This window comes from Carettochelys insculpta, chromosome 18, assembly GCF_033958435.1.
Source record: "Carettochelys insculpta isolate YL-2023 chromosome 18, ASM3395843v1, whole genome shotgun sequence".
NCBI classification, from domain to species: Eukaryota; Metazoa; Chordata; order Testudines; family Carettochelyidae; genus Carettochelys; species Carettochelys insculpta.
Window position 1 is genome coordinate 8580384 of NC_134154.1, and position 9646 is coordinate 8590029.

Here is a 9646-nt window from a genome sequence, read left to right on the forward strand (position 1 = left end):
AATGTCCATTCCCGCAAACCAATGACAAAATATCTCCGGTGATCATAATCAAAATTTGCAGATAGGAAAAGTAAGAAAAATGTTGCTCGAGCACTTATTAGAGTTTGATTTAGGATTATTTATTTTGTGTATTTTAATATGAGATGGTGACAATTTATTTTTTAACAGTTATAGAGCATCAGCTTTTTCAATCTCAGCATCTACTGTGATTCATTAAGTACTGTCTGGCCTCCCCCATAATTTAGACCCAGCCAATTATGCATCTTGGCAGGAGGTTAGACTAGATGACCTTTGCAATTGCTTCGAACCCTACAGTTCTATGAGTTCCACAATTGTGAAAATTTAAATGGATAAATATGAAAATAATTGCTTAAAACCAACAATTTTGCACAGCTGTGAAAATTTTAGAAGACAACATTGGAAAAAAACTGCTTAAAATATGAATTGATATTATCCATCAAAATTATTTAAAAAAAATTAATTCTGCAAGACCTATAAATAACAATCAGCAAATATTAATAGCAGGTAGGACAGGGTGCTAGACATTAAAATATAAGGACCAGTACTTCTCTGGCTGGAAGGGTATATGTCAGGTCTTTCACAGCTCAGAATTTCTCATGAATGCCTTCCTTCATCTCACCCCTTACCTAGAACCAGAATCAAATGAGTAAGTTGTTAGATTTGAGCTCGTCACCAGCTTGAGTTCCTTCCAGCCATACAGTAGGTGACACGACTACTCATCTCTGACCTGTGGTTGGTTCTCTCATTGTAGTTAAACCTTCAGGATCTGAGGCCTGTGGTTCTGTCTCCAGAGCATGGGTTTCTAAAGGCTTGGCTGAGCAATGTAATGTAGATATGAAAAGTAAATCCCTCCCCTTGTTTCAGGCTAGGGCTTGGAGTGCTAGAGAGGGCAGGGTTTGAGGGCTGCAGAAGGGGTGGGAGTTAAACAAGAGCTGGAATGAACCTCTCCTGCCCTTCTGCAGCTCTTCAGTTTGGTAGCAGTCCCCTGAGTGAGCTCAGATGTAACTGGGAAGGGCCCAAACCCTGCAACCCAGGAGGATTTTGTCCATCTCTGACTGGAGCAGACCAGGGAAAGTTAGAAAACTCCCCCAGTCAACAGAGGGAATGAGGGGAAAGCACAAAGCAGCACTCCTCCATGGCAGCTCAGCACAGCCTGACAAATTACCCGAGAGGGGAGGCATCGAAGGTATCTGAAGAAGTCATTTGTAACCGTTCCTGCTGACACCCTGCTGCCGAGGCTGCTGCCGCCGACGTGAATGGCGACAGGAGTGACGGTTCCAGGACCGGCCATTGACCTGCAGCGTTGGCCAGGGAAGATGGGCGAGGCGGATGGAGGACAGACCTAAGGCAGCCACCATCTCCCATAGCTTTGCCAGAGACAGTCTGAGGATAACCAGTTCACCCAGTCTGGCACCTTCATGCATATGGGGACTCTTTTGCAGCATTATCACACCCGCTGAATCCTCTGGAGCGCAAACCCCCTCCCCCGCCCCATTGGAGTCCAGGAGCTACACCCTCACATGTCTCCTTGGCTTGGGCATAGGTGAGAAAAAAACTCCCATTGAACTGAATAGGGGGGGTGTGAGAGAGAGAGATGGCTGCCGCCTGGAACTGAATTAGGGACCGCCAGAGCAAACAGTCCCTGTCTGTCCAAGCTGGGCTAAAGAACGACCCAGGCTTTGTAGCAGAGGGCTGTGGACTGAACAGCGGGTGATATGTATCACTGGCGAGTTACCTGTGAGCAGTGGCTCTCTTGGTAAGACAACAGAGTGCTATACCAGCATCCCTGAGCGAAGCAAACTGGGTACAAAACTCCAGTCTAAGGAGGGTGAGAGGACAATGTTGCAGGCCAGTCGGTGGGGGTGGGGCCTTGATAGTTTGGGCAACATTTTCAGAGTGGCCACTGATTTGAAGAGGCCTCTGTTTTTTGTTTCCACCTGATGGCACCTTGTACTCAAAACCAGGCCAGACCGGGACCAGAGATGCTATCTTCTAGAGATGCTGAGCACCTGGTTGAGTGTGAGAGAAGTTATGGGAGTTCAGCTCCTCTGGAAATCAGCCCTTTTTGTTAGTTAATTACTGTAGACTTATAGGGTTGTTTCTTCCCACGCACCGCAAGATGAATGCAGGTGCGAAGTGTTGCTGTTAAAGCCTCGTGCGTGATCTGTCCACAATACTTAGTGCAAAGTCAGTGCTTTGATCTAGCAGAATGAGTTACAGAGCTGTCCAAGTGGTGTTTCTGTATGTACGGCAAGTTCTAAATACAGACTTGATTAGCGTTCTGCCTGCTGGCTTTTTATAACAATACCTAATCCTTATCTGTATCAGAGAGGGAGCCGTGTTAGTCTGTAGCTTGGAGAACAACAAGACGTCTTGTGGCACCTTATGGACTGACAGATATTTTGGAGCATAAGATGAAGATAAGATAAGGCATTGCATCTGATGAAGTGGGGTCTTTGCCCACGAAAGCTGATGCTCCAAAATATCTGTTGGTCTATAAGGTGCCACAAGACTTCTTGTTGTTCTTTATCCTTATCTGATGCTTTGCTTTTCATGACTAGCCTATAAGCACTTTACAGGAAGAAAAACTGAGGCCTGGGGGGATAAAGTGACTTGCCCATGGCCACCCAGCAACAAAACTCCATTTGGCGGCACTGCTTCCATGCCCAACAGATTATTAAAACCCAAGAATTTGGATTGATCTATCCATCCCTCTATCTATCTATCTATTGATCTATCTATGGGATTTGTATTGGCATCTATCACCTTAGTATCTGAGAGCTTCTGTGCTTAAATTTACAAAACATAGTGCATGGCATGATTTCTGACATGGAGAATTTGATAATATGAGAGACATACATGAACATGCAGCATGTGCGTATAGGTCCACACAGGCCCATCAGAAACCAGACACACACCTACATGCATTCAAGCACACCCAAACAGATAGGAGTGTATAAAAATGAACATGAATACAAACACACCCAGGGCTTAATTCTGCCTGGTGCCCACACCCTGGGCCTGGATTGTCATTTAAATTAGTGCAAAGTGGTAAAATATCAGAATGGTAGGATTTCACATGCATTTTGTGTTCATTTTGCAGAGGTCTAAAAGATTACCCAGGTGCAAGGCAGTGGAGAACCAAGAATACACATGGAAGACACCTGTCAAACCATTCTCACCTATACAAATGCAGCCATGAATGTCGAGATACATCAGCTCACCGACTTGCATAAAACCAAATATTCACACTTTCCATCTTCCGCCATCCACCTGCAGAAAACTTTGCCTGTTCAATAGCTAGGGGAAGGTTTGGCAGCTGTCAGTCAATTTACCTCCTCCAAGCTGGGCTCGTGTAACCTCAGGAGAATGTTTTGGGGGCTGGGGGAGTTGTGTGTGCCCGTGTGGGAGGGTGATTTTTATTTCAGTAATTCTTTTATCTTGTTCTCGCACCCTGAGCATTATGAGCATTTATCAAAGTATTTGACGCGGATGAAATTAGTGCTTCCTGCTATGTTGGACAGATAAACTTTGCTGAATATTGATTTTGCACAAAGAAAATGACATGTGCTTGGTCCTCACCCTTTATCTGGATGGACCAGGGAGATGCTGCGGGTGTGGGGGATGGGGAGACAAGCCTTCGCTGGAGAAGCATCCATAAGAATTACTTTTATCTCTTCTTCCACAAGAAGACAACAGAAGATAAGGCTGGGGGGAGGGAGGTGGATAAGAAAAAGGCTGGTAAAGACCTCTATTGCTAGTATGCTGCATTGTTGGACGGGGGCTGGGGTGGGGAGGGGGCTGTTCATGTTACTGATCTGACAATTGCAGCATTTGGGAAGATAACCGGTTTTTCAGGGCCCCACAATGGGACATGCATCCCAAAGGAAGAGCTGAAGGAAACACGTGTTTCTGTGACTGTCTCCTCCCCCTCCCTCAGCCCTTCTCTGCATTAGCAAAACGTTCTATTCCAAGGCATGGAAGGGGTTGGATTGTCTCACCTATTCCATTGCTGAGACATGCTGTGTTCGCCCTGTGGCCGCTAACTTCATGGAGGGGGTGGGGAGCACGCTGTAGGAGAAGCTACTGCTAATGGGTTGCGACTCTCAGAAAGTTAAACACGTTGTTTCCCTTTGTGTCCAGTCACTGGTGACGAGCTGCTGGAACTAGGGGCTGTGGCGCAACAGGGATGCCTGCAGCTCCTGGCCACCTCCACCTTGGAACCGTGTGGAGGGCACTGGGGAGGCGTGAGGCTGGCGATAGTGTGACGCGCGCTCAGCATTGGCAGCAAGATGGCTCCCATGCGCGGGTGCATTTCTGCATGTGGAGGTGAGCTATTTTGTAAGTCGTGCATGCGCTCTGTGGGGCAAGCGGCAGAGATGGCATGCTTTCCCCTTCCCCCCAAAGGAAGAAGCCTTAGGTTCTTTCAATGAACCAACCCTCCTTGCTGCTATTATTGATTTCAGTGCTAAATATGGAAGTTAATGGGATTGTGCAGTTAGGTCCATGCCGGTGTGCTTTGTTGCATGGGAGCCAAAGTACCAATGCTTGTAGGTTCAACACTTTAGTCAGCTTTTTATGTTCTTAGTTTCATGGGAATAGTAATTTTCTTCCCTTGTAGCAAAGGATTGTCTTCTTTGCTCATTGTTCCCTTGAGGCAAAGCACTTCAGCGTGTGCTTACCTATAAGCACGAGAGTAATCCCATTCCTTTTCATCAATAGATTTCACCTTACACACTGAATTCAGTGGGACTTGTGCTTAAAATGCTTTGCTGAATTGGGACCCATGCGATCAATATTACCTCAGCTGAAGGAATAAATCTGCCCATTGTTTGGGCCTTTGGCATGTGACTAATCCCTAAGAAGATGTCTCCTTCCTTGGTTAAATCATCATATTTTAAAGCAGATGGATTGGCAATAAGTGTTTTCAGCAGCTCAGATGCCTTCCAGTGCCTAAAAGTGTCATTCTCCACCAACTCCCTACAGAGTATATTGACCACAGAATGGTTTGGAATATATTTTGGTGAATCCTTTATCATCGACAGTAATCTGTTTCCACTTTGCATTGTGCGAGTATTTCAATGGTTGCTTTTATTTTCTCTGAATCAGCTTTTCTCAACTTGTGTCCACTATAGAAAACTTCTGCAAGACCAACGTTTGCTTTGATAGTTCTGGCTTAAGATGTCTTTCTTTTGTCTCCAACAGAAAGTACTAAATCTGTCCTGGTGTTCTGTTAAGTACACAGCCCAAATATTCTAATCATCATCATCTGTTGTAATTTTAGTATGTTGTTATGACTCCAAAGTTGTGCAATTATTCTTTGAAATCCTTGGAGCAGTGTCTACACCTGCATTCCTCTTTTGAAAGGGGCATGCAAATGAAGGAAATCAAAAATGCAAACGAGACACTGATTCACAGATCTGGTGCCTCATTTGCATATTCTCCTTTCGAAAGAAAGAAAGCAGTGTAGATGGGGCTCTTTCAAAAGTAAACGCCAGCTGCGAAAGAACCCTTCTTCTTGAAACAAAATAGGAAGACGGGTTCTTTCGAAGATGGGGTTTACTTTTGAAAGATCCCCCTCAACACTGCTTTTCTTCTTTCGAAAGGAGCTCTTTTGAAAGAATATGTAAATGAAGCACCAGATATGTAAATCAGTGCCTCATTTGCATTGTTTGATTTCCTCCATTTGCATGCCTCTTTCGAAAGAGGAATGCAAGTGTAGACACAGCTTGGGAGTATAACTGATACCAAATGGTATTTGCTTAACTTGTAAGACCCAAATAACATAGGAAAAGCCACTAGCATGGAGCTTTACTTGGGTAAATGCACCTAATGCTGAGTATATTGTTTGAATTTAGGTGCAACTTATTCCACATTGCCCCTGGTTAATGTTCACTTTTTGATGGCTTGATTCAAATCGCTGCATATCTCTGTTGGCTTTTCACAAGCAACCATAAAATAAGCCCAGGTTGGTAGCTGTTCTGCTTTTCACTTACACTTGGTTTTTCCACAGGATCAGGTTTAGTTTTTTACCTTGTCTGTTAAGGCAAATGGTGGGTTTTCTTATTGGATGGATTGCAGCAGTTTCTGATTTGTTTAATTTAATATGTTGTTTTTCTTCTGCATATACCAGGCCTTGGAAGACAACTGAGAAGTCTCCTTAGTATGTTGTCTGTGTTTGCTGTGTGCAGTACTTTGGGACTGATTGCAGACTATTTTTTAAAATAACTTCTTGGCTACGCATGCTTTTCGTCCTAATACCTATGGTAAATCTGCATTTACTACATGGCAAATTATGTTATACTTATTTCAAAATAAGTTGTAATGGTTGCTTGCCCTTGTATTTGTCTTTTATTCCCCGAATATGAATTCAAACTTTGTTTTGTAGGGCCTCTTTAGCTATTGCATTATATACTTCCTTTAAATAACATCCCCTGTTATATTCCAGCATGCAGTTCAACAGGTACATGTCTGCCATTAACAGCTGGCTATATTTATCTATCTGAAGCAGTTTTATGTGCAACCACTGAACTTACAAAGAAATGTGCTGCTTTTATACTTTTCCAAGCACATAATCATTTTTAGCTCTGTTTTCACAACATACATTTAAAATGTGATCTCTCTCTTTACATAGTTTTGATAGCTGACTACAACCGGGTGCATACCCCATCGTGGTTCTGAAAGCGTTACCTGGAGCTGGTGAGCTCCACCACAGTAGCTGGTTGCACCTGCAGGCTGGACCAGGCCCATTGAAAGGTAAGTCCCGGCTGGGGGATTAGTATAAATAGAAGGAGGTCCCAGTGTAGGAGAGCTGCTTGTCCTTCTTTTGGCAGTAGAGAATCTGGCAGGGCTGCAGAAGAAGCTCAGGGTCAGGAGAGACATGGAACAGCAACTGGGGTGGGGCAGGTAAGACCTGATGATAGGGCTGGCTTCAGACTTCCAGAGCAAGAACACCAGCAGGTGTTTGAGGAACAGGGCAAGGGAAAGGTAAACCAGAAAGGTCAGGCTTGAAAAGGCCAAAAGTTGATTTAAACTTGGGATGCCAGGGGTTCCTTGCAAGTCCTGGCTCTGAACAGTGGGAGAGCTGTGGGGCCAAGGCATGAACAAAGCCTATGAGGGGAAAAGTCAGATTCCAACAGGACAGACTGTGGCTGTTGGTTACAGAATCTCTGGCCTGAATCCCAGTGTAGAGTGTGGATCTGGCTTCCCATCCCTACCCCTTGAGAAAGGGATAAGTGTGAGACAAGGGTCTGTGAAGCAAGGGACCCGGTGTTAAAGCTGAAGGTCTATTATAAATTCACTGGGCTCTTTGTTGTAGGATTTTGTTCCTGGAATGGGTAGAACTAAAATGTGACCTGGCTGGAAGGCTGAGTCTCAGGAAGAAGCAAACCACCAGGAAACCGGGGTGACCTTTGGTGGGGAGGAAAGAGCTGTTATGTCACACTCTGCTGCCAGGGCATGCCAGCCATGAATCTACAATTCTACCCCGTCCAAATGATAGATAGCTGTGTTCTTCCGCACAGCTGGGGTATGGAAAATGTTGCTTGTGGAGAGAGCCTTTTCTCCTGCAGACTAAGCACTGCACCTCTGAGGTTAGTGGGCCACATCATGGGAATGGCATACTCAAGTGAGTAATGGTTGCACAATCTGGCCCTTACTTCAGTGGTCATTTTGGTATCTGTCAGTCCAAGTTTTCAGTTTCTGAAATCCTCTACCAGGTCACTGAGAGCCTGAATCTGCATTTTGCTAATTTCACTAGCTCTGCAGATGTCTGGCTCAGGGTAAGGTTAAAGCTGCTCCTCTTAGCAACTTGTCTTTCACATGGTCATTAGGTATTCCACATGTAAATGCCAAATACAAATTATTTTATTAAGGAGTCACATAGTTCATCACATTCACAGGGGCGATCTTTCAGTCAGCCACATGTGCACCCATGGTTTGGATAACAACTAAAATCCAATCATTACAAACAACTTTTTTACACATCTCTTAATTTGGTCCCAAATCTGTGATAAATCTATCTTTTTCCTTCTCTCCAGTGTTAAAAAGCTTATATGCTTACAATACAACCAGACCTGCTGGGTGGAAGGAAAGAAATACCTGAATAGAAGGTATGTTTTTCTCTAGAGGGCATAGCAATGACAAAGATTTTAAAACTCTATCCTGTTCTGGCTAGATTTCTTGACTAAGCTGCAGGACTCGGAGGACCTGCTGCCACTTTGATCCAACAAACCTCGATGCATCCAGAGCCAGGTTCTGCCACCTATACGCAGACTGGTGTTCCTGATCGCAAGGGTAAGATTCTGTGCTGTGGCTCCAAGAAGGCAGCCCAAACCACGCAGTCCTGGAGACAGGGTGGCTAAGGTAGCTTTAAGCTCCCCTTGTGCTTTCCTGATCCTGACCTGTTTCAGGGGATGGAAAGGCCAGAAGTGCAGTTTAGCCCTAGGTGCCCATCTAGGTTAAGGTGACCTCCATGTACAACTTTCAGTGCCTCAGTGCTGCTCAGAATCCCTCCTGCACAGCGTGCTACTTCTGCACCAAGACGTTCTTCTCCTGGCATGCCTCTTATGGCAGAGTTTGCAGTGCAGGCCAGCTGAGAGCAGTTTTCTGCAGCACCTGCAGCTTGGGAGACCTCCCTCACCAGAATCAGGATTTATTGTCCTAGAAATTGTAGCACCGTGGGGCTGGAAGATATGTCAGTAAGTCATCTTGTCCTGTCCCCTACACTGAGGCAAGACTAAGTACTACCAAGATCAGTGGTTCTCAAACTGTGGGTTGGGTCCCCAAAGTGGGTTTGAGGGGGTCACAGGGTTGATTTAAACTTGCTGAGGCCCAGGGCTGAAGCTGAACCCTGTGTCCCACCCTCCAAAATTAAATCCAGTGCTTTCAGTGAACAAGTCTCAGAGCCTGTTCCTATTCAACAGGAGTAAGGACGGCAAAATATGGCCCAGGAGCTACAGACTAAGATTCCATGACAGCCGAGGAATCTGTGTGGCACTCTGGAATCTATTATGCCTGGACAGTCAGTCTGAAATGATGGAAACAGCTACAAGCATGTCCGAGAGCTCTTTGTCCTCAGAACAGCACCAGGTTCGATCATCACTGGGTTCCGCAGTCACACTGACACATTATACAGCCACACCAAGGCACATAACTATGCCATGCCAAGGGTCCTAGCCCACTGTGAGATACGACAGAACTCAGCTAATCACTGATTACTCTACAGCTAGTTTGCATGCAAAAATGTCATTGCTTGTTTGAGAGAGACTGCACAGATAAGGGATTACAGGGCCCAACTGCCACTCGCACAATTTTCCTAACACAAATCAACACAAGCATCCACACAACCATACAACCAGCACACACAAGAACTCCCAAAACACACAGCCCCTTGGTGCAACACACACCCCTCATACAAAAATCTTCCAGCACAAACACACCATCCACACACTTGCCCTCTTTCAGTCATAGTTACCATTGAATTCAGCAGCAGCGCACATGTTCTTATGGTCTCGAGTATTTGGGTTTCATGAATTCTAACTGGGCAACAACTGAAGCTTTCAGCCGCTAGTGTCTGGAAGCATCAAGAAAGTGGGCTTGGTCAGACGACACCTTATTAATGGAA

General features: G+C 45.1%; 1 long non-coding RNA gene across 1 annotated transcript; it reads left to right on the top strand.

Moving 5' to 3' along the window:
• The first annotated feature begins 6273 nt into the window (after window positions 1-6273).
• LOC142022475 (uncharacterized) lies at window positions 6274-9147 on the top strand. Its single transcript, XR_012647976.1, has 4 exons — window positions 6274-6287; window positions 6656-6777; window positions 8198-8316; window positions 8946-9147. It is a non-coding gene; the product is annotated as an uncharacterized LOC142022475 (long non-coding RNA).
• The last annotated feature ends 499 nt before the right edge of the window (window positions 9148-9646 follow it).